The following is a 26,541-nucleotide window of genomic DNA, read 5'->3' on the forward strand; positions in this document are numbered from 1 at the left end:
CGGATCGCGTTCTACGAATATGTTATTTATGCACACTACGCAGCTACTGCTTACACTCCACCTCCCTTTATGTTCCACCCTCATCTGAACCTTGATGATGTAGCATATCTCTCCTTTACATTCCTGAACAGCAAAAAAAAAAGAACATTCCCCAAAATATTTATTGAAGTCTACAACCTTTTGTTTGTTGTAACGGATATTGCAGTTGCACAAGAAGGATGTGGGTCTCTACACATTGCGTTGCCACAAAAACTGTCAGCGTTTTGTGTGATGATGTAGTAGGCTAATCTTTCTAGTTGCTGCCATATTTTAGCCACTAGCCAGTGTTCCTGGAAAAAAATTATGTAACTCCCACCTTGAGTTTTGCATTGGGGCAAAAAACTATCTTCGTTTTAACCACACAATGATCATGCAAGGACTGCATGAGTAGGCGACTTTTAGCCATATTAGCATTGACATGAAATCAGTCAAAACACCTCAAAACAAGACATGGTATCAAGCGCAAGATGAAACTAGCTGAAACGAGTCACTTACTATGCCCCACATGACAGTTGCTTGTCATTGTTGCTAGCTATCTGGCTATCCAGAATCATAATACACAAACATCTGCCCCATTTAAAGCGTGCACATCCTTTTCGTGACATTGTCAGCTAACCCATCAATAGTTAGCTAGTTATAGCTCCACTTTTAGCAGTTACTGATATAAAAAGCTTGCTAAGCTTTGAATTACGCTGAAGTTGTAGACATGCAGCCCCAAAATTAGGAAGGACTGTTATCAGAAATCAGTCCGTAAAGTAGGCATTTATCTCCGCTATTGCTAATGTCTGGCCTTGTATGGAGTGGCTAAGGTTCCGTATTTTCTGGAACACGACTTGCGATGGCTATTGATACAGTGATTTCTATGCAGGTGCAGGATATTTTTTTTACGTGCCTGCTGCCCACTGCCGCCTATGAAGCTTCTGCTCAGTGCTCCCACTGATCCGCTGCCGCTTCCCCTTCATTGACATGGAGGGGGATACTTCATGTTGTACACTAAAGATTAGGTCGACATTCCATGCCTCAAGCGTGATTTCATGTTCATTTTTAATGTTGCAGCCTACACAAAACATGTTCATACAAACTTTGTCTTGTTGTAACAGTATATTTAGGCAAGCATATCAGACACAAACAATACATATACAGGCAGTCAAAATAGTGATATTTTCTCATTATCATTGCAAACATTGGCTAGTTCTTTTTTCAGCAATCCTTGCTACGATATGGCAGCACAACTATGAAGATTATAATCACAAATAGTAGGCAGTCTAAAGCGGTAGATGACAAACGACATAGCCTAAGGAATACTAGTGCACCGAGGGTGACACAACACTAAACCTGACCACTATCAGACTCTGGTTACCGGATACACATGCTCGGGCTGTCTGGAAAGTTCAGCTGCCCTACAACTGTAACAATGTATTTGAGAGACAACAAGTGCTCATTGTGCAAATGTATTTATGTTTTTAATAAACATTGTAGAGTAAATATAGTTGACATGTTGTCAACAATCTAAGTATAGACAGAGACTGATTCCTCCTGCCTGCCAGTACTTAGCCGTGCATGGGCTATAGCCAATCAGCATGTGAGGCTAGCCAGCAAGTTCAGCAGACACAATGTGACCCACTCTGTATGTAATTATTTCATCAGGCAAAAAGACAACTCACACTACACAATGCCTAGCATCCCAGTCTGTTGTCGTGCTTGCTAGGCAGGAATGCTGAAAGCAACCATTGGACCAGTGACATTCTCTCTCTCTCTCTCTCTCTCTCTCTCTCTCTCTCTCTCTCTCTCTCTCTCTCTCTCTCTCTCTCTCTCTCTCTCTCTCTCTCTCTCTCTCTCACACACACACACACACACACACACACACACACACACACACACACACACACACACACACACACACACACACACACACACACACACACACACACACACACACACACACACACACACACACACACACAGGGGTAGGGAGGGGGGGGGGGGGTCCTGTCACCTCCTCTCCTATCCATAAATGGAGATTAAGCTCTATTCAGAATTTAACGGTTCAGAAAACTGTTCAGTGCACCGGTCAACATGAAATGAGCTGTTGGTTTAGTGTCTTTGCTGTTGGAGCTGACACTGCTGTTTTCATTGAGGGGGTGTTGGTGGTGGTGAAAGGGAGGCGGGGTGGGGGTTCTGTTTGGTGAAACAGTGGGGAGACTGGTGGGGGTGGTGGGATGGAGAGAGGGAGGTTGAGGGAAGAGAACCTCCACTCAATTCCCAGTGGACAGCAACCAGACAGCAACACAGTTGTCCCAAAGAACAACTTACTTACTTCTATTTTGGCACGCGTTTCTGAGTCAACCAGGCAGGCCACTGCCTTTTCCTTTTCCTCTTTTCCACAGTCAGCTGTCACAGACTAAACAGTCTCGGATGGAAGATAGAGGCCATTAGCCTAATTCAAGTGATTTAACATGCTAGCTCCAGTCCACCATCTGGGATTTGTGAACGGTTCAGCACTGGGTTATTAGCAGCTAATCCATCTAATCTCCCAACCTCTCTATCCGAATCTAGTTTCACGAGCTCACTTCAAAACCCACAGATTGCATGGTAAAGATTGCACAGGCAGACCTTGCTGGAAGACAGACGCAGACAGACAGACAGAAAAAGCAGGCAGACTAGGCCAGGGTCAAATTCATTAGCGCACACCAATGCAAAACGTAGCAAAATGCTTTACAATGAAAAACAAAAACAAGAGTTTCTTGCTGGACAAGAGTCCCTCCCTGTTTCAGTTTGTTTTCTTCCATTTGGTGCCTATGAATATGACCCAGGGCAGTCAGTGGAAGTATCCAGATTTCCTTCCAGGACCTGGAAAATGAATCCCAGACCTGGTGGCTTCCAACTTCCCAACCTCTAAAGAGTCAGTCGGCGTTTCTTCAAGTCCTCACTGACTTCATACTCCTCCTACACTGCGTTCCAAATGGCACCCTATTCTCCCACAGGGCTCTGGATAAAAGTAGTGTACTATATAGGGAATAGGTTGCCATTTGGGAAGCAGTCCTAGTCTCTGGTCTGGGGAGTGATACACGCGCACATGCACGCACACACACTCATGTGTAAGGCAAGTTCAAACCCAAACTCAACCTTACAGACAGACTTACACAACAGCACTAATACTGAGCGAGATCAATGGATATATCAAATGTGGTGCACTGCTCAGTAGCCTTAAATACTCTTAGTCCTGGAGCAGTACAGGATTTTAAATCACTCTATATTAACAACGCCCAGGAATTAGCCTGAGAGGCAGACTCGACTGCTGTATTGACTTTGTTTGAAAGTGACTGACTGGCTGGGTCTTCAGACAGGCGGGGATCATTTAACTCGGCTCAAAAACACATAAAGATGTGGAGCGATAGCACACACACATGCACACACACACGCGCGCGCATGCGCACAAATGGGTCCACATGCAGAAACACATACACCGCCTTAAAGGCGTCCGCATACATAGGTTTGCTCCCAACAGAACTAGCGTGTGCTCTCACGCTCCCTAAAGACCTTTGTTTGAAAAATTAGAAAAAAGCAGCAACATTACTGTTGTTTGACCCTCGTGAGCCACTGTAGCAACAACATAGCCAGAAAATAGTCTGAATTCATTCAAGATAAATCAAGGATTCTGTCATACATTTTTAACGTTTTTTGTCGGTCTTAGATGCACAATTTTGCAACCAGCTAAGATATTTGGTCCAGTATTTCTCAAGTGACAAAATATGTATGAAAACTTGCCGTCTCTCCTTGAATGACAACAAACACTTCAATTTCAACACGTTTCAATTTCTACTAAGATTAGTGCTGTTGACCAACAGTAGGGGGCGTAGACTTCAGCTGCCGAACATCGACTTGCTTCCAGAAAATGTTTTGTGTGCACGAACATGCAGAAAAAAACCTGCCAAAGAACAAAACGAACAAAAACGTCACAGAACTGTTTCGACTGGGAAGTGTAAATGTGTGAAATGGCTTGCAAGTTAGCGGTGCGAGCTAGTGTCATTTCAATTGGTGACATCACTTGCTCTGAGACCTTGAAGTAGTTGTTTCCCTTGCTCTGCAATGACCACTGCTTTTGTGGAGCAATAGATGACAATGCTTCGAGGGTGACTGTTGTCGATGTGTTCAAAGGGTCCCTCGGTCAACCCATGTTTGGGCGAGGAGAGGGACAGATCAAGACTGTTACAGAAGCACACAGTACGCTTTAGGGACAGATGGAGACAGGGATTGCTGCCTGCAGGAGAGAAAGTCAAGAAGACAGACATAGAACCATGTGTGTATGATAATATTTTCCTTCCTCTCCTCCTCCTCTTCTCCTCCTCCCCTGCTCCTCTCCTCTCTTCTCCTCCCCTGCTCCTCTCCTCTCTTCTCCCCCCTGCTCCTCTCTTCTCCTCCCCTGCTCCTCTCCTCCCTTGCTCCTCTCCTGCTCCTCTTCTCCTCTTCCCCGCTCCTCTCGTCTCCTCTCTTCTCCTCCCCTGCTCCTCTCCTCCCCTGCTCCTCTCCTCCTCCTCTTCTCCTCCTCCCCTGCTCCTCTCCTCTCTTCTCCTCCCCTGCTCCTCTCTTCTCCTCCCCTGCTCCTCTCCACTCCTGCTCCTCTCCTCTCTTCTCCTCCCCTGCTCCTCTCCTCCCTTGCTCCTCTCCTGCTCCTCTTCTCCTCTTCCCCGCTCCTCTCGTCTCCTCTCTTCTCCTCCCCTGCTCCTCTCCTCCCCTGCTCCTCTCCTCCTCCTCTTCTCCTCCTCCCCTGCTCCTCTCCTCTCTTCTCCTCCCCTGCTCCTCTCTTCTCCTCCCCTGCTCCTCTCCACTCCTGCTCCTCTCCTCTCTTCTCCTCCCCTGCTCCTCTCTTCTCCTGCTCCTCTCCTCTCTTCTCCTCCCCTGCTCCTCTCTTTTCCTCTCCTCCCCTGCTCCTCTCTTCTCCTCCCCTGCTCCTCTCCTCTCCTCTCCTCTCCTCTCCTCTCCTCCACTCCCCTGCTCCTCTCCTGCTCCTCCCCTGCTCCTCTCCTCTCCCCCCCGCTCCTCTCCTCTCCTCCCTGCTCCTCTCCTCTCCTCCCCTGCTCCTCTCCAATCGAGGTGCATTCTCTTTCCCAGATGGTGGAAAAAAGTAGACTTTCTGTAGAATCATCTGCCTGCTGAGCTTTCTTTTAATTTGGTATGATTAAACAGGACAATACAATGCTTAATACATGTTCCACTCTGTAAATCACAGTCTTTCTGTCTCCCAGTTAAAGTTCTCCTGTGGGGGCCTGGGTTCAACTAATATTTACATTACATATGCTTGATTGAGCTTGCTTGGCTCGATGGACCAAATTAATAGTTACAAAACGGTTAAACCTGTCTCTCTGGCACTCCAGGCAGGTTAGAGCAAACGCTCATAGTATGAAGGATTTCAAGTAGTATTTGAATCCAAGGCTGCTACTCCCAAGGCCCTTTAGGGGTGTGAATGTAATAAGAGTGAATGGAAGTGAACAGACAGCCAGACAGGACTAGAGGTATTAGGAAATGAGGATAGTTCCTAATTAATTCAGTTTCATATGGAGATTAAGTGCACCAACGTGGAGCTGATGGCTGATTAACCTGCATGGGGCCCTGACTCTAATTAGAGCTAGTGTAATTCCAGCCATCCGTAATAGAGACCTAGGCTGCGTCCACAATGGCACCCTGTTCCCTATATAGTGCGCTACTATTGCCCAGAGCCCTATGGGCCCTTGTCAAAAGTAGGTTTCTAAAATAGGGAATAGGGTGTGATTTCAGACACATATTCCAGCCATCCTCTGAGCCCTGGAGTTCAACATCCACTCATATCTCTTGGAAAGAGAACTGACACATTCATACCAGTGCAATTGATCATCTATTCTAGCTGCTTAAAGGACCTATGAGACAATCTCACCCCCCTAAAATATGAATAAGTACTGTCTAAGGGGGACAGTAGAGTAGAATGATGCCCACAAAACGTCATCAACAACTCCCATTTATGTTTTACACTGACACATTAACACCAGAGCAATTGATCATCTAGCTGTTAGAGGAAGACCTATTATGTCTGTAATGGAGAGACTCTTCTCTCAGTGGCCCTCAAGTGTCGTTTAGGGGGGGGGACAGAGCTGTATGATGTATATAAACCATCATAAACCATGACAACCCTCCTTGAGCATCCTCCTCCTCTAATGTATTATTCATGGTGTTTGGCAGAGCCATAATACTTCATCAATATCTGAGAGGAGGGTGTTGCTTGTCCACTGTGTTGCTTGTCCACTGTTGGACAGATGGTGCCTCGTTCTTCTCGCCACCTCTAAGTGATGTCTCCCAGCTTGCAGGGAGACATCCTCTCCTCCCCTGCTCTTCTCCTCCCCTGTCCCAAATGTCACTCCATTCCCTAAATACCGTAGTACACTACTTTTGACCCGGACCCTTTATAGGGAATAGGGTGCCATTTGGGACACAGCCCTGCAGGACATGAGCAAATGAGCGGCCCCTGCCTGCAATAATATTTTGTCTTTGACACCCGGCGCTTCCTGAACTCATTGTGTAACGTGGAGGTTGGAGTTTGAGGTGTCGATCCTGGAGAGCAAGGGAGAGCAGGGGCTGGGACATTAAAGACCACTGACCGTTTCATATGTTGTCTGATGCAGGGTGACAATAAGCAGTGCCTGGCCTGCTGTTTAGAGCCCGTTCAGGAGGAGAAGGGAGGGATTAGATGGACTCTTTCAAGGGCGATGGTAGTTAGTTACCCTCCTCGCCCCCCCAGGAATCCCTCTGCTTGTTAGGTTGAGGGTGGGGTGGGGTCCGTGAGTTGGTTTTGGGCTAGGGCAGAGGAGAAGTGGGGGAGTCGGACAGAGATGACAAATGGACAGGCCCGGGCTTAGGGACAGATGTTGCGAGGGGCAGAGAGAGAAAGTGGGGGAGTAGGCCAACCAGAAGTAGGGTGATGGTGGGCTGGCATTAATTAATACTGTTTATGGCTGTGTTGAGTGGAGGGCATTACACCTTAAAGGAGAATGTTAGCAGACTTTAAATGTATGTCACAGGGCAGGCTTTGATTAGTGTGACTAAAGAGCTCTGCTTAGAGTTAAAGGTTGCCATGTGCCAGAGGGGTGTGTGGTGGTGGTGACTGCAATTGACTTACAATGTTCCAGGTTGGTGGACTACAACACTTCTCATTGGATGTTCGGGGCTGCGTAAACATGTATAGTGCAGCTACCTTTTCTTTCTATAGGTGGACTACCATCCCTGTAACTGAATCTTGAAAACCAAGACATGGGATACAACAACATTGTTCAAGCGTTTGTGCTTCTTGTGAAGTCTAGTTTCTGGTTGTAGTTGCAAGTTTCCTCCTGATTGAACACATTTAAATCAAATCAAATTGTATTTGTCGCATGCGCCGAATACAACAGGTGTAGACCTTACTGTGAAATGCTTAATTACAAGCTCTTAACCAACAATGCAGTTCAAGAAATAGAGTTAAGAAAATATTTACTAAATAAACTAAAGTAAGAAAAAAAAAAAAAGAAAAAAAAAGGAACACAAGAAAATTACATTCAATAACGAGGCTATATACAGGGAGTACTGGTACAATGTGCGGGTGTACATGTTAGCAGAGGTCATTTTTAAAGTGACTATGCATAGATAATAAACAGCAAGTAGCAGCAGTGTAAAAACAAAGGGGCAGGGGGTCAATGTAAATAGTCCGGGTGGCCATTTGATTAATTGTTCAGCAGTCTTATGGCTTGGGGGTAGAAGCTGTTAAGGAGCCTTTTGGTCCTAGACCTGGCGCTCCGTTACCACTTGCCATGTGGTAGCAGAGAGAACAGTCTATGCCTTGGGTGATTGGAGTCTTTGACAATTGTTTGGGCCTTCCTCTGACACCGCCTGGTATATAGGTCCCTGATGTCAGGAAGCTTGGCCCCAGTGATGTACTGGGCCGTACGCACTACCCTCTGTAGCGCCTTACGGTCAGATGCCGAGCAGTTGCCATACCATGGTGCAGCTGTAGAACTGTTTTAGGATCTGGGGACCCATGCCAAATATTTTCAGTCTCCTGGGGGGGGAAATGTGTTGTCATGCCCTCTTCACAACTGTCTTGGTGTGTTTGAACCATGATAGTTTGTTAGTAATGTGGACACCAAGGAACTTGAAACTCTCGACCCACTCCACTTCAGCCCTGTCAATGTTAATGGGGGCCTGTACGGCCCTCCTTTCCCCATAGTCCACAATCAGCTCCTTTGTCTTGCTCACATTGAGGGAGAGGTTGTTGTCCTGGCACCACACTGCCAGGTCTCTGACCTCCTCCCTATAGGCTGTCTCATCGTTGTCGGTGATCAGTCCTACCACTGTTGTGTCGTCAGGAAACTTAATGATGTGGTTGGAGTTGTGCTAGGCCATGCAGTCGTGGGTGAACAGGGAGTACAGGAGGGGACTGAGCACGCACCCCTGATGGGCCCCAGTGTTGAGGATCAGCGTGGCAGATGTGTTGTTGCCTACCCTTACCACCTGGGGGCGGCCCGTCAGGAAGTCCAGGATCCAGTTGCAGTGAGGTGTTTAGTCACAGGGTCTTTAGCTTAGTGATATTAGGACTCAGGATAAGACCCAGATGCAGACAGTTCGAATCACAGATGTTTATTTACAAAAAAGTCGGCAGGCAAACAACAGGTCAAGGGCAGGCAGAGGTTGGTAATCCAGGGCAGAGTCAGTAAGTTACAGAACGGCAGGCTCAGAGTCAGGGCAGGCAGTCAGTAATCCAGGTTAGTGTCAGAAAGGTACAGAAAGGCAGGCAGGGTCAGGGCAGGCAGAATAGTCAAAACTGGAAGAACTAGGAAACAGGGACTAGAGAGAACAGGAGTATGGGAAAAACACGCTGGTAGGCTTGACGAGACAAGACGAACTGGCAACAGACAAACAGAAAACACAGGTATAAATGCACAAGGGAAAATGGGCAACACCTGGAAGGGGTAGACACAAGCACAAGACAGGTGAAGCAGATCAGGGTGTGACAAGTGATGAGCTTTGTGGGCACTATGGTGTTGAACGCTGAGCTGTAGTCATTGAACAGAATTCTCACATAGGTGTTCCTTTTGTCCAGGTGGAAAAGGGCAATGTGGAGTGCGATTGAGATTGCGTCATCTGTGGATCTGTTTGGGTGGTATATGAATTGGAGTTGGTCTAGGGTTTCCTGCATGATGGTGTTGATGTGAGCCATGACCAGCCTTTCAAAGCACCTCATGGCTACCGACGTGAGTCCTACGGGGTGGTAATCATTTAGGCAGTTTACCTTCATTTTCTTGAGCACAGGGACTATGGTGGTCTGTTTGAAACATGTAGGTATTACAGACTCAGACAGGTAAAGGTTTAAAATGTCAGTTAAGACACTTGCCAGTTGGTCCGTGCGTGCTTTGAGTACACATCCTGGTATCCGTCTGGCCCTAAGGCTTTGTGAATGTTGACCTGTTTCAAGGTCTTGCTCACATCGGCTACGGAGAGCGTGATCACACAGTCGTCCGGAACGGCTGGTGCTCTCATGCATGCTTCAGTGTTGCTTGCCTCGAAGCGAGCATAAAAGGAATTTCGCTCGTCTGGTAGGCTCACGTCATTGGGCAGCTCGAGGCTGGGTTTCCCTTTGTAGTCTGTAATATTTTTCAAGCCCTGCCGCATCCGACGAGCATCAGAGCCGGTATAGTAGGATTCAATCTTAGTCCTGTTTTGAAGCTTGCCTGTTTGATGGTTCGTCTGAGGGCCTATTTTCTCAGGAGGATAGAATTCTGGTCAGATTTTCCAAATGGAGGGCCAGGCAGAGCTTTTTATGCATCTCTGTGTGTGGAGTAAAGGTGGTCTAGAGTTTTTTTCCTCTGGTTGGACACATGACATGACATGCATTAAAGTCCCTGGCCACTAGGAGCGCCGCCTCTGGATGAGCATATTCTTGTTTGATTATGGCCTTATACAGTTGGTTGATTGCGGTCTTAGTGCCAGCATCGGTTTGTGGTGGTAAATAGAAAGCCATGAATAATATAGATGAGAACTCTCTTGGTAGATAGTGTGGTATACAGCTTATCATGAGGTATTCTACCTCAGGCGAGCAATACATCGAGACTTTTTAAATATTAGACATCGCGCACCAGCAGTTATTGACAAATAGACACACACCCCCGCCCCTCGTCTTACCAGACGTAGCTGCTCTGTCCTGCTGATGCATGGAGAAGCCATGTTATCTATGTCATCGTTCAGCCACGTCTCAGTGAAACATAAGATATTACAGTTTTTAGTGTCCCATTGGTAGGTTAGTCTAATCGTAGATTGTCCAGTTTGTTTCCCAATGATTGCATGTTGGCTAGTAATACGGAGAGAAGTGGGGGTTTACCTACTCGTCGTCAAATTCTTACAAGGCACCCCACCCTCCTCTCCCTTTTCCTCCATGTTTTCTTCACACTGATGATGAGGATTTGGGCCTTGTCTTGACATGTCACGCCCTGGCCTTAGTATTCTTTGTTTTTCTTTATTATTTTAGTTAGGTCAGGGTGTGACATGGGGAATGTTTGTGTTTTGTTGGTTTTGGGTGATTATATGGTAAAGGGGGTGTTGGGTGTAGTGTATGGGTTTGTGTTGAGTGCATGTGTCTAGCGTTGTCTATGTTGGTTTAGTTGTCTAGGAGAGTCTATGGTTGCCTGAATGAGTTCCCAATTAGAGACAGCTGATTTATGTTGTCTCTGATTGGGAGCCATATTTAGGGTAGCCATAGGCTTTCATGTGATGTGGGTAATTGTCTATGTTATACGTTTGTAGCCTGTATGTGCACTTTGTTCATAGCTTCACGATCGTTTTCTTGTTTTGTTAGTGTGTAAGTGTTTTTGTTTCATTTTTTCCTACGTATTCATTAAAAGGAATATGGCTTATTTTCCTACTGCTGCGTTTTGGTCCGTCAATCCTCCACACGATCGTGACAGAATTACCCACCAATACAGGACCAAGCGGCAAGTAAAGCGGCAACAGGACCCACCTACACAGGATTCTTGGACATGGGAGGAGATACTGGATGGTAAGGGGCCGTGGGCACAACCGGGAGAATATCGCCTTCCTCGTGAAGAGCTGGAGGCAGCTAAAGCCGAGAGGAGGCGATATGAGGAGGCAGCACGGAGACAAGGCTGGAAGCCCGTGAGTACAACCCAAAAATTTCTTGGGGGGGGCCTTAAAGGGAGTGTGGCGAAGTCAGGTAGGAAACCTGCGCCTACTCCCTGTACTTACCGTGGAGAGCGAGAGTACGGGCAGACACCGTGTTACGCAGTAGAGCGCACGGTGTCTCCTGTACGCGTGCATAGCCCGGTCCGGTACATTCCAGCTCCACGTATCGGCCGGGCTAGACTGAGCGTTGAGCCGTATGTCATGAAGCCGGCCCAACGCATCTGGTCACCAGTGCGTCTCCTCGGGCCGGCGTACATGGCACCAGCCTTACGCATGGTGTCCCCGGTTCGCCTACATAGGCCGGTGCGGGTTATTCCACCTCCCCGCACTGGTCAGGCGACGGGGAGCATACAACCAGGTAAGGTTGGGCAGGCTCGGCGCTCAAGGGAGCCAGTACGCATGCACGGTCCGGTATTTCCGGCGCCACCTCCCCGCCCCTACCCAGTACCACCAGTGCCTCCTCCACGCACTAGCCCTATGGTGCGTGTCTCCAGCCCTTTACCACCAGTGCATAAACCACGCACCAAGCCTCCTGTGTGTCCCCAGAGTCCTGTGCGTCCTGTTGCTGCTCCCCGCACTAGCCCTGAGATGCGTGTCCCCAGTCCGGTACCACCAGTTCCGGCACCACGCACTAGGCCTAATGTGCGCTCCCAGGGTCCAGTATGCCCTGTTCCTGCTCCCCGCACTAGCCCTGAGATGCGTGTCCCCAGCCCGGTACCACCAGTTCCGGCACCACGCACCAGGCCTACAGTGCGCCTCAGCCGGCAAGAGTCTGTCGTCTGCACAGCGATGCCTGAACTGCCCGTCTGCCAAGCGCCATCTGAGCCATCCGTCTACCCAGCGCCATCTGAGCCATCCGTCTACCCAGCGCCATCTGAGCCATCCGTCTACCCAGCGCCATCTGAGCCATCCGTCTACCCAGCGCCATCTGAGCCATCCGTCTGCCCCGAGCCATTAGAGCCGCCCGTCTGTCCCGAGCCGTCAGAGCCGTTCGTCAGTCAGGAGCCGCTAGAGCCATTCGTCAGACAGGATCTGCCAGAGCCGCCAACCAGACAGGATCTGCCAGAGCCGCCAACCAGACAGGATCTGCCAGAGCCGCCAACCAGACAGGATCTGCCAGATCCGCCAGCCAGCCATGAGCAGCCAGATCCGTCAGCCAGCCATGAGCAGCCAGATCCGTCAGCCAGCCATGAGCAGCCAGATCCGCCAGCCAGCCATGAGCAGCCAGATCCGTCAGCCAGCCATGAGCAGCCAGATCCGTCAGCCAGCCATGAGCAGCCAGATCCGTCAGCCAGCCATGAGCAGCCAGATCCGTCAGCCAGCCATGAGCAGCCAGATCCGTCAGCCATCCATGAGCAGCCAGATCCGTCAGTTAGCCATGAGCAGCCAGATCCGTCAGCTAGCCATGAGCAGCCAGATCCTTACGTTCGCCATGAGCAGCCAGATCCGTCAGCTAGCCATGAGCAGCCAGATCCGTCAGCCAGCCATGAGCAGCCAGATCCGTCAGCCAGCCATGAGGAGCCAGATCCGTCAGCCAGCCATGAGCAGCCAGATCCGTCAGCCAGCCATGAGCAGCCAGATCCGTCAGCCAGTCATGAGCAGCCAGATCTGTCAGCCAGCCATGGGCCGTCCCTCAGTCCGGAGCTGCAGTCCCTCAGTCCGGAGCTGCAGTCCCTCAGTCCGGAGCTGCAGTCCCTCAGTCCGGAGCTGCAGTCCCTCAGTCCGGAGCTGCCGTTCCTCAGTCCGGAGCTGCCCCTTATCCTGGTGCTGCCCCTTATCCTGGTGCTCTCCCTTATCCTGGTGCTGCCCCTTATCCTGGTGCTGCCCCTTACCCTGGTACTGCCCCTTAGTCCGGAGCTGCCCCTTAGTCCGGAGCTGCCCCTTAGTCCGGAGCTGCCCCTTAGTCCGGAGCTGCCCCTTAGTCCGGAACTGCCCCTTAATTCAGTGGGGTTAATGTGGAGGGGGGTCATTTGGAGGAAGCTAAGGAGGCGGTTAGTGACTGTGGTGGGGTGGGGACCACGACCAGTGCCGGAGCCGCCACCGTGGAAGGAAGCCCACCCAGACCCTCCCCTAGACTGTGTAATGGTGCGCCCGGAGTTCGCACCTTAAGGGGGGGGTTATGTCACGCCCTGGCCTTAGTATTCTTTGTTTTTCTTTATTATTTTAGTTAGGTCAGGGTGTGACATGGGGAATGTTTGTGTTTTGTTGGTTTTGGGTGATTTATATGGTAAAGGGGGTGTTGGGTGTAGTGTATGGGTTTGTGTTGAGTGCATGTGTCTAGCGTTGTCTATGTTGGTTTAGTTGTCTAGGAGAGTCTATGGTTGCCTGAATGAGTTCCCAATTAGAGACAGCTGATTTCTGTTGTCTCTGATTGGGAGCCATATTTAGGGTAGCCATAGGCTTTCATGTGATGTGGGTAATTGTCTATGTTATACGTTTGTAGCCTGTATGTGCACTTTGTTCATAGCTTCACGATCGTTTTCTTGTTTTGTTAGTGTGTAAGTGTTTTTGTTTTGTTTTTTCCTTCGTATTCATTAAAAGGAATATGGCTTATTTTCCTACTGCTGCGTTTTGGTCCGTCAATCCTCCACACGATCGTGACATGACAAAGCAGTATATCCTTCGCGTCGGACTCATTAAAGACATTTTTTTTGTCCAGGTCGGGGTGAGTAAATGCTGTTCTGATGTCCAGAAGTTATTTTCGGTCATAAGAGACGGTAGCAGCAACAGTATGTACAAAATGAGTTACAAACAATGTGAAAAAACTAACAAAATAGCACAGTTGGTTAGGAGACCGTAAAACGGCAGCCATCCCCTCCGGCGCCATTTACAGGTGTAGACTTTACTGTGACATGCTTACTTACAAGCCCTTAACCAACAATGCAGAGTAAAAAAAAAAGGAAATAGTAACACAATGAAATAACAATAACGAGGATAAATTATAGGTGTACTGGTACCAAGTCAATGTGCAAGTTGCGAAGTAGTTGAGGTAAATGAGGTATTATGTACACTACCGTTCAAAAGTTTGGGGTCACTTAGAAATGTCCTTGTTTTTGAAAGAAAAGCAAAAAAAAATTGTCCATTAAAATAACATCAAATTGATCAGAAATACAGTGTAGATATTGTTAATGTTGTAAATGACTATTGTAGCTGGAAACGGCAGATTTTTTGTGGAATATCTACATAGGTTTACAGAGGCCCATTACCAGCAACCATCACTCCTGTGTTCCAATGGTACGTTGTGTTAGCTAATCCAAGTTTATAATTTTAAAAGGCTAATTGATAATTAGAAAACCCTTTTCCAATTATGTTAGAAAAGCTGAAAACTGTTGTCCTGATTAAAGAAGCAATAAAACCGGCCTTCTTTAGACTAGTTGAGTATCTGGCATCAGCATTTGTGGGTTTGATTACAGGCTCAAAATGGCTAGAAACAAAAACCTTTCTTCTGAAACTTGTCAGTCCATTCTTGTTCTGAGAAATGTTCTGAGTGTTTTGTACTCTCAGTGTATAGTTCATTCACTATGAAAGGAATTGAGTGCCATTTGATTATCGTCCTCATCCTCTGGAACCGTCATGTCAGGGGAATCAATTAAGCATGGTTGATCATGAGGGTATAGTTACATATTCAGCCATATCATGATGCTATTTGAATTCAGTACAGTGCACCAAACATTAGAAAAAAATAAAATCATAATATGTGTAATTGGTCAAAGCAAAGTAGCAGAATTGAATCAAGGTCGGTGAAGAAGATAAATTAATACTCATTTATAGGCTCAATTTACCATTCACTGGGAGAATTAACACAGAAGCAATTACCAGTTGTTTTATGAATAAATCAACCTCGCTTTTAATTTAATAATTAAAAATCAAGAAAGTAAATTTTTCATTTATTCAGTGGAATGAGCTTATTCAAACAGACAGTTTTACATTTTTCCTCTATCCATGACTTTCAACATTAAAGTGTAACCATGGTTTCTCACACACTGTGGACTTGTTTTATCTACCGACGCCATAGCAACGGCAGGCCCATAGATTGGCAGTCTGGAGAGAGAGAGAGACCTTGGATGGTGAAAGGTGTGTGTAGCCTACCATCGATGCAGTATTCAACACCTCCGTCACAGGCACGCACTCACACACACACACCTCCGTCACACACACAGACCTTGACTCACCACACATGGGGCAAAGAGAGAGAGAGACTTGGCAGGGCAGGACTGGACTGGGTCGTGCAGGCTTTAGGCTTTACACCTGGCATGTTTCTTATTATCACTCAGAGAAGTGCTGACATGAGCCAGGACCTGCATGCTGCCGAAGCTTTCATCACAAACATCCCCGGAATAGACAACATTCCTGCCTCTCTCTCCCTTTCCCGCTCGCTCTCTTGCTCTCTGCCCCCAGCAGCAGCTCAGCTAGGTGAAGGTGACAAGCCTGGAGAAAGGCCAGAGACACGCTGCTGTTTCTAGAAACAGCAGGGTCGTGTCCCAAATTGCTCCCTATGTAGTACACTACTTTTGACCAGGGGCCCGGTCAAAAATAGCACTCTGTCTAGGGAAAAGGGTGCCATTTGAGACACATGAAAGAATGCTGCTGCGTTAGGACTCGAGTTGAGGACTTGAGTTTAAGCTCAAAGAAGAGAACAGGCTATGTAGGAACATGGAAATAGCATATGTATGACAAAGAAGGATATATTTGTGACTGTTGTGTGGGATCTAAAAAGCCACCTCCCAAAGAAAAACATAATTGGCAAACTGCTCAGAGACCAGTTCCCTAGCATGGGGGAGATAATCAAATTGACAATTTGTGGGTGTGTGCCTGTTTCTGTGTGTACGCCTGTCATTCTAAAAGCAGGTGCGTTTGTGCATGTACCATGTTGTGCGCTTGTACCTGTGTAAATGACAATGTTTTTCTATTCAGCATCAATCAAATCATGAAAGAGTGGGTCATTCTGAGATTTTACACACACACACACACACACACACACACACACACACACACACACACACACACACACACACACACACACACACACACACACACACACACACACACACACACACACACACACACACACACACACACACACACACACACACACACATATATATATTTTCCTCATCTGGGTTTGACATCTGTTGAGGGCATTCTCTTATTCCCTGTATGTTCCTAATATCATGTGTTGCTTCTCGCCAGGATCCTCAGGATCCTCAGGATCCTCACAAAGTATGCTTTGTGAGAGATGAAGTAGAAATCTTACCTCACGGCACGGTTCTCCTTTGATCGTCCACTGCACCGCCTGACAAGCAAATGGTTTAATTAGTCCTTTATTGACTATGGCTTTTCTCTCAGGCCTTGTTTCACTTACTATGGCGGCCACCGGCCCCGTTCTTTGTGGATTAACTCTGTTTTGTGCAGTTTAAATCGCCATTGTCCTTGGGTAATGGGAACAATTCTTGTGAAGAGCAAAGGCCCCCCGTGACGAAGCCCCCTCAGTGCACTTGCCTACAGATGCCGGAGCAACCTCAAAGGGAGACCTCCATCTCCACCAGGTCTTCAAAGGCCTCTTCATCATTCAACATCATTTTCCTACCCCCCCCCCCCCTCTCTCAACCGCGCTCCAACCCCCTAATTTCAGAGCAGCACCCCAGCAACCCCTCTCCTGCTCCCTGTGACCCGCCTTCTCATCCCCCTTGGCCACATGGGACAGAAAAGGGAGGGAGCTCCTCAACTCTTCAACCAGCCTCTGGAGACTGATAATGACTTTGCAGCTTAGGAAGGGAGGAGGGGGGATGGAGAGGCAGGGAGGGAGGGAGAGGACAGAAAGGCCGCCGAAGGCAGACCTGGCTCTCAAGAGAAGACAGGCTATGTACACACTGCCCACAAAATGAGGTGGAAACTGAGCTGCACTTCCTAACCTCCTGCCAAAAGTATGAACATATTAGAGACACATATTTCGCTCAGATTACACAGATCCACAAAGAATTTGAAAACAAATCCAATTTTGATAAACGGCCATATCTATTGGGTAAAATATCACAGTGAGACATAAAAATCAGCAAAGACTTGTGACCTGTTGCCACAAGAAAAGGGCAACCAGTGACGAACAAACACCATTGTAAATACAACCTACATGTATGTTTATTTATTTTCCCTTTTGTACTTTAACTATTTGCACATCATTTACAACACTGTATATATACATAGTATGACATTTGAAGTGTCTTTATTCTTTTGGAACTAATGTTTACTGTAACACCTTTCGGTTTATGATCTATTTCGCTTGCTTTGGCAATGTAAACATACGTTTCCCATGGCAATAAAACCCTTACCTTGAATTGACTTGACAGGGAGAGACAGAGGAAAAAGAGGGTGGAAAGTACAATGTAGTACAGAACAGAATGAGGCAGGCATGGCAGCTAAGCCACTGAGAAGAGTAGAAGGTAGGGCGGACAGGATAGAAGAGAAGGGGGCTTTCCTCTCTCCCGTTCCCTCTTTCTCTTCCTTCCGCCCTCCCACCCTCTTTCGAATCAGCACCCTGCCTTTAAAGATGGACACCTCCTAATGCGGAATCCAAGCAATCTGTCAGCCCTTTCATCTCCCACCACCTCTAATGATCCCCTTTAATGAGGGGACCTTTGCCATGGTAATGAGCTTTCAATTGTCCCCTGACCGTCAGGCTCACATTGCTTTTACATCAGCAGGGGCAGTAGTGGCTTGATTCCCAAATGGCACCCTACTTCCGATTATTGCACTATTTTTTACCAGAGCCCTGGTCAAAAGTAGTGCACTATAAAAGGGAATAGGGTGCAATTTGGGAGGGATCCATGGTGGTGGGCTGTAGGCAGGAGATCACTAGTGTCCTTTCCTTTCTCTTCTCTCACTGTCCCCTGCATTGCTGCTCTGATTGATCACAATGCAGATAATGACAGGGTATTTTCTTTTGAAGATTCCAACTTAATGTGAGTTTCTTTGTGAATTTCAGCTGTACAGATTTTTTTGTATTTTTTTGTATTTTATTAGGATCCCCATTAGCTGTTGCAAAAGCAGCAGCTACTCTTCCTGGGGTCCACACAAAACATGAAACATGACATAATACAGAACATTAATAGACAAGAACAGCTCAAGGACAGAACTACATCACTTAATAATTATCTGGATGTTTTTGAGCAAATTCTGTGTAGATTGTCCAAGCTTGGGTCTTGTATGTTTAGTTTTTTTATTGTCTGTTGGTGTTAAGTGGAGGGGGTTGGGTTCTCTCTCTGGTGGGTTTGCTCAAATCAATATAACATATTGGTTTAGGGTGTAAAAATGTAGGGGGAATGCAGCGGAAGTATTGTTTTTAATGTGCTTGCAGCTTTGGCTAACAAAACTAGAGAAGGAGAGTCAAAAAAAAAAAGTCAAGTCAATTTCTTGAATTAAACCAGTTTTGTTTCTATTATAACACTGGCCAAACAGGTCATAAAATACTCAGGGAAACAGACGGGGAAACAGCCAGTGTCCCTCTCATAGACAGACAGTAAAATCACTGGGTTCTCGTTGGATGGTTTCCCCTCTAAACAATGCTAGTGTCTTGCTGGGGGAGCTGGGATACTAAAAGCAGCTGCATCTCCTGTGAGTCCCTGAAAGGAAAACAGCCCCCGGTGAGGGAGGCTTGACAGGCAGGCAGGCAGTTAGAGTCCAGGCAGCACCTGAGCTAATCATGGAGATAATCAAAACAGCCCCAGTCTCTAGAGCCTGTTTGTTTACGCTATCCAGGGTGGGTGGGCCCTCTATCTCTCTCTTTCCACAGCCCCAAACCTTGCTCAGGCCTCCCTCCTGGCTGTACCACCTGAAACAGCCCGTAAACACACACACACACGCACGTGCACACTTAGGCACATCAAAAACACACACGCTATGGGTGTGCTGCTGCACAAGCAGGTCTGTCAGTGAAGAGTGACATAGTGACACTGACAGGTTACTTATTCACTTCCTTAGGCTTCTACAGGTTACTGGGTCACCCATGTACATTCTGCATTCTAGTATATCATCAGGAGTAGGCCTGCTTTTTTAAACTACATTTTAAAATTGATTTAACAGCAAAATAATTTATGGATTTGACCATTTTATGACAAAAGAACACCAAATCAGATATGGAATCCAGCTATCAGTTTCTAAACTACTCATCAGTATAAATTGTACTTTTCCAGCCTGCCACAAGTGCAAAAAAGGCCCAAAACTTAAGATAAGATTATCAGGGTAGAAGGGCTTGAAAGAAGACATAACAGAGCATGTGCATTCTGTTTGTCAAATAACCCAGTTAGATAGCAACTATGACTGACCTGCTTCTGAAGACAGTGTTTAAATCAAATAGCTGTTAGTTGGTGAGGTGGAGTTTATTCTTTATGAGACCATTATATATAATCCTACTGACATCATATATTATGCAAGTGTGATTGGTGGGCTTATGTTAATGCTATATATTAAGGAGTCTGGGGTTGTGTCCCAAATGACACCCTATTTCATACATAGTGCACCACTTTTAGCTAGAACCCTATGAGCCCTGGTAAAAAAAAAAAAAAAGTAGTGCACTACTTAGGGAATAGGGTGCCATTCGGGATGCAACCTGGATCTGCTTGGCTCCGGCTCCAGATTGGACTACTTATCTTTGGTTGGCTGGTCTCTCTCTCAGCTCAGAGCACTAAATTCCCCCAGAGACTTATGCTATATCTGATGAAGACTGCTGTCTTAGCTACCCACCCCCCTCTCTACCCGGCCTGACCCGTCATGCACTGACATAGCATTTCTATTACGTTATTACACAACGTTCAGGTAGAAACAGATCATGTAGAACAGATATGATTGCCTGTCATTTATAGAATAGAATACAGTATATACATATGAGATGAGTAATGCTAAATATGTAAACATTATTAAAGTGACTAGTGTTCCTTTTAGTAAAGTGGCCAGTGATTTCAAGTCTATGTACACTACCGGTCAAAACAAATCAAATCACATTTTATTGTGCCGAATACAACAGATGTAGACCTTACAGTGAAATGCTTACTTACGAGCCCCTAACCAACAATGCAGTTAAAATTTAAAAAATAAAAATATGGATAAGAATAAGAAATAAAAGTAACAAGTAATTAAAGAGCAGCAGTAAAATAACAATAGCGAGACTATATACAGGTGGGAATCGGTACAGAGTCAATGTGCGAGGGCAGTGGTTAGTTGAGGTGATATGTATATGTGGGTTGAGTTATTAAAGTGACTATGCATAGATGATAACCACAGAGAGTAGAAGCGGTGTAAAAGGAGGGACAATGCAAATAGTCTGGGTAGCCATTTGATTAGGTTTTCAGGAGGCTTATGGCTTGGGGGTAGAAGCTGTTTAGAAGCCTCTTGGACCTAGACTTGATGCTCCGGTACCGGTTGGCATGCAGTAGCACAGAGAACAGTCTATGACTAGAGTGGATGGACACCTACTCATTCAATGGGTTTTCTTTATTTGTAATATTTTCTACACTGTAGAATAATAGTGAATAAATCAAAACTATGAAATAACACATATGGAATCATGTAGTAAGATTCTTCAAATAGCCACACTTTGCCTTGATGACAGCTTTGCACACTCTTGGCATTCTCTCAACCAGCTTCATGAGGTAGTCATCTGGAACGCATTTCAATTAACAGGTGTGCCTTGTTAAAAGTGAATTTGTGGAATTTCTTTCCTTCTGGATGATCATATCCCCAACCTTACTTCCCCTGGAAAAGACCAGTGAGATGTATGTCTCTATCAAAGGAAAGCCTTTCTCAATCAATAGCTGTTTTACAGCCTGTTATACTGAATGTGTCTGCCCTGGGCCTTATAGGCCTTGCATTGTATATTCCAGGCCAACTAAATACAAGAGTAAATACAAATATATTTTCAATGTTCTAATTTATTGATTGCATCTTTAATTGAGTATTTCCTATATCTTCTGGATGAAGCAAAAGAGACTGTACAATATAGTCACTGCCCACATGAAAACTATTACAGTTTGCTATAGAATACTATAAACGGGGTGGTTTGAGCCCTCAATGCTGATTGGCTGACAGCTGTGGTATATCAGACGTATACCATGGGTATGACACAACATTGGTTTTTACTGCTCTAATTGCGTTGGTAACCAGATTATAATAACAATAAGGCACCTCGGGGGTTTGTGATATATGGCCAATATACCACAGCTAAGGGCTGTGTCCAGGCACTCCGCATTGCATCGTGCGAAAGAACAACCCTTAGCCGTGGTATATTAGCCATATACCACACCTCCTCGGGCCTTATACTTAGTACTTACTATAGAATTCTATAGAATGTTGTAGTATACTGTACAATCCTATACTACACACTGTAGTATCCCTTGATCATGTTTAGTACTTACTTTAGAATGTTGTAGTATACTGGAGAGTACTATACTCCACACTGTAGTATCCCTTGATCATGTAGTGCACACTTTAGAATGTTGTAGTATACTGTGTAGAATACTATGCTACACACTGTAGTATCCCTCGAGCACGTAGTGCACACTTTAGAATGTTGTAGAATACTATGCTACACACTGTAGTATCCCTCGAGCGCGTAGTGCACACTTTAGAATGTTGTAGTATACTGTGTAGAATACTATGCTACACACTGTAGTATCCCTCGAGCACGTAGTGCACACTTTAGAATGTTGTAGTATACTGTGTAGAATACTATGCTACACACTGTAGTATCCCTCGAGCACGTAGTGCACACTTTAGAATGTTGTAGTATACTGTGTAGAATACTATGCCACACACTGTAGTATCCCTCGAGCACGTAGTGCACACTTTAGAATGTTGTAGTATACTGTGTAGAATACTATGCTACACACTTTAGCATTTCTTCAATTGAAGTAGGGAAAATGATGAGTGCACTAGGCTACATGCAGTGATGCCTAAAACCAGCTTATCGTAAATTAAGACAATATCCGTTCCTCCTCCTCCCAAAACAATCTATACTTTCCCCAAGTAACTGTTCTTCTCTATGAAATAATGATAGAAGTAGCTGATGCCAATGGGCTACATGGACACTTACATGCTATATTTCCCCCTTTGAATTATCTTGTATGTCAATAACTCTTCTATGGATGTGTGTGTGTGTGTGTGTGTGAATGGGACTGAGGTTAGGGTGAGGGATGGTGAATATGAATATGTGTGGGAGAGAATGGGCGTGTGTATGCATAAGGTATATGTTGGACGGGAATGAATGAGAATGTATGAGTAAGTCGATGGATGGATGGGTGTACTGTAAATGTGTCTGAGAAGTAGGGAGGGAGGGAAAAGATGGGAGGTTGGGACAAGATCAGTTTGGATGGGCAAAGGGTGGGCAAGGATGGGAGGTTTTAACAAGCTTGGCTTGGGTGGGGTAAAGGTGGGAGATAACTGGGAGGTGGAGAAGGGTGGGTTTGGCTTGGGAGAGAGAGAAGGAAGGATTTATCTATACTACAATGCAATGTTATTTATTTTTGTGACTTGCAAACCTGCTGTAAAATGAATAAGAGTTCTGGACAGATTAGGAGAGGATGTTGAGTCATTATTATTCCTTGTTTTCATTATAGCTAAGATTCAATGGTGGTTATTGGTGAGAGTGGAGAGGGGCTCTATCCAAGGGATTGGGACGGGTAATATTCTCTGAAATATTTGTGAGGCCTCCACTCATCTCATGTCACGGTTGTTATGATGGGCAGACCAAGGCGCAGTGTGATTAGAGTTCCACATCTTTTATTACCAGTGAAACTTCTACAAAACAATAAACCACTACAAAGTAGTGGTGCTACCTGCACCTACACAAAACAATATCCCACAACCCAGGTGGGAACAATGGAGAACTTAAGTATGATCCCCAATTAGAGACAACGACAATCAGCTGTCTCTAATTGGGAACCATACAACAAAAACAAACATAGATATAGGAAAACTACTCTCTATGGCACAGGTGTCAAACTCATTCCACGGGGGGCCAAGTGTCTGCGGGTTTTCGCTCCTCCCTTATACTTGATTGATGAATTAACATCACTAATTAGTTAGTAACTCCCCACACCTGGTTGTGTAGGGCTTTATTGAAAGGAAAAAACAAAAACCTGCAGACACTAGGCCCTCCGTGGAATGAGTTTGACACCCCTGCTCTATGGTCAGGGAGTGACATCTCACTTCAGTCTATAGGTGGACACACTCTCCCCAAGTAGACCCACACCAGCCACTACTCTTTAATTTAATTTACAATTTAATACAAACTGACCACAGTACTTAAGCTGCAGTCTTTCTCCAATGTATGTACAATGACATTATACACAGACTTTTGGTACATTAGGAGAGGAGCTAGAGCTTAAAAGCCCTAAAAAGGCATAGCACCTCAAAGTACAAAGAAGTACTTTATGTTTTTGTGTGTTCTCTGTTAAATGTCTGCTGAGCCCACATGCTCACATGCTCTATATGTAATGTGTATACAATAACTATGTATTCATACTATGACTCCATTCCATGGAATGCCCACCGCCCTCATTTGACATGTCTGCTAAAATGTTTTATCTGGTTCTTCAATGATATACTGAATAGATATGGTTGACTTGGATTTTATAGAAGACCAACAAAATCCAACTTATTACATGTTATGTGCACGGGCTCCGTGATAGGAAAAAAAAGAATATGGTTCTTGAACATTTAAAGAGATTGTCAGCAGATGTATTTTTTTCTGCAAGAGTTACATTTACCCAAAATTGTACATAAATATTTAGCAAGGAGCTGGGTTGGTGAAGCATATACTGCCACCTACTGTAGTAACAGCAGAGGTGTAGGCATACTGATAAATAAGAATAAACTATTTTCCCTTATATGCCAGCACACGGACCAAGAAGGCCGTTTTCTAATGTTGAATTGTACCTTACATGGTGAAAAATACAAATTGATTTCATTGCAAATCTGGTGTTTTTAAATAGAATTCAAGCTATATTAGATCAAATCCAGACAGGAACTATTATTTTAACATGCGACCTAAATCATACATTCGATTAGATTGACAAACATGGCAATAAAAAAAGGCAAATTCTCAACTACAGATGATTACTCTTTTATTTGTCAAAGTAATAAAATACAACAACAAACACACAACAATTTACTGGGTTAAAAAGTCCATGACATAGTGATATCGGATCATTCTCCTTTATCATGCTTAATTACCCCAAGAGAAAATACACTTTGTGACAGAATATAGAGAATGAACATCTTTAAGATACAAAATTTACTAAAACGCTTCCTGGTGTTTCTATGTCAAACGGTTTGTTCTATTTCAGTCTTCTGTGATGTATATAAAGTGTAATATTGGGATGCAGACTCAAAATGTAATACATTTCAACTATTTATCTGACCATGGTACAGTCTTCTTTTTAGCCCATAACCATGTGTGTGAGGTGTATACTTTTGTTTCAAAGTAGATTTGTTTAAGACTACCAAGAAACACTCTGTGTGACCTTGATTTAGCCCACAGCAGTAAAAGGTTTTAAATACATAAATGAAAAAATAAAAATCTTTACCATTACAAATGTAGACATTGAGGACAGAGAAAAGCGAAGCCCGATATAATTTAAGGCATACGTTAGGGGAATGATCATTTCATACTCTGCAAAAGTTACATCTGAGTTAGTGATTTATTTTTCTTCCATAAAAATGTATATCTTGGAAAAAGCCCATGAAAGTCTTTACAAGACTTAAAAAAAATACAATATCTGAACTTAAGCAAGAATATGATATTTTACGTTTGAGGGGTCAACAACTACAGTTTAAACTAAAGCATACTACTTCATTGCAAATATACCTGGTAAACATCTTGAAGCACAAAACTAATACACGCCAAACCACAATGCGATAATTAGAAACAACATCGTGATTAATGACAATTTTAAAAGCTTCCAGTGGCAGGTATTAATGGATGTCAAGGGAAGCCAGGCTTCCCCAAAAAATTGACCAAGAAAAAAAAAAGAGAGGGCCTCCCGGGTGGCGCAGTGGTCTAGGGCACTGCATCGCAGTGCTAACTGCGCCACCAGAGTCTCTGGGTTCGCGCCCAGGCTCTGTCGCAGCCGGCCGCGACCGGGAGGTCCGTGGGGAGACGCACAATTGGCATAGCGTCGTCCGGGGTAGGGAGGGTTTGGCCGGTAGGGATATCCTTGTCTCATCGCGCTCCAGCGACTCCTGTGGCGGGCCGGGCGCAGTGCGCGCCAGCCAAGGGGGCCAGGTACACGGTGTTTCCTCCGACACATTGGTGCGGCTGGCTTCCGGTTTGGAGGCGCGCTGTGTTAAGAAGCAGTACGGCTGGTTGGGTTGTGCTTCGGAGGACGCATGGCTTTCGACCTTCGTCTCTCCCGAGCCCGTACGGGAGTTGTAGCGATGAGACAAGGTAGTAATTACTAGCGATTGGATACCACGAAAATTGGGGAGAAAATGGGATTAAAAAAAAAAGAAAAAAAAAAGAGAAAAACATACAAAATAATGTATCTTTCATCTCTCAGTGTTTCATAAATGTCCTTCAGTTGGTAAGAGGCTGACTGTATCTCACCGGAGAACGCATCCGAGCAAACAAACAGAACCCCTCTGTCTCAGTATGTGTAGCGTATGTATCTGATGCTGTCTGGTCAGAAAGAGTATGACATTGTTGCCGCCCATAGCATTGAATGCAAGGGAAGCCAGTGAGCATTAAGCCCACCTTGATAAAAAAAATATATAAAATAATAGCCAATTACCATTGAGCTAAACTGACTGAGCTCAGCTGTGAATGGTCCTGGCACACCTAAAAAAAGTATCAAGGGCAACCAGTTTGGATTTAGCTTCAGACCAATCACACCCCAAGCCAAATGTCATTATTGACAGAAAACAAGTTTAATTGATGCATCTCATTGTGTTGTTGTCCTCTGGTGGCTAGCTAGCTAGCTAAAATTGTCCCTTTCCTAAATTAACCATGGATGGAGATAGGGATTTGGACTTGTGGTTTTTCTTAATTCCCCGTACTGGCCAATGATTATAATAGTGATTCTGATCCATAAATTCATATATTGTGTCCCTGGCTTGAGAGGATGGAAGTCAACATGTAGCTAGATGTAGTAGGCTAATGTTAACTAGCTGGTTTGGCGTATCATTGTCCATGAAAGGAAGTTGGACTAGCGAGCAAGTATTTTAGCCAGGTAGCCTAGGACAACGAAAACTAAAAGGGTGTACTGTATGACAGTCTAAGCAAAATGAAAGAGGAGGATGGTATTGGCGTTTAACTACAAGTGG

The sequence above is a fragment of the Salvelinus fontinalis genome, chromosome 15 (assembly GCF_029448725.1).
Source record: "Salvelinus fontinalis isolate EN_2023a chromosome 15, ASM2944872v1, whole genome shotgun sequence".
In the NCBI taxonomy this organism is placed as follows: domain Eukaryota; kingdom Metazoa; phylum Chordata; class Actinopteri; order Salmoniformes; family Salmonidae; genus Salvelinus; species Salvelinus fontinalis.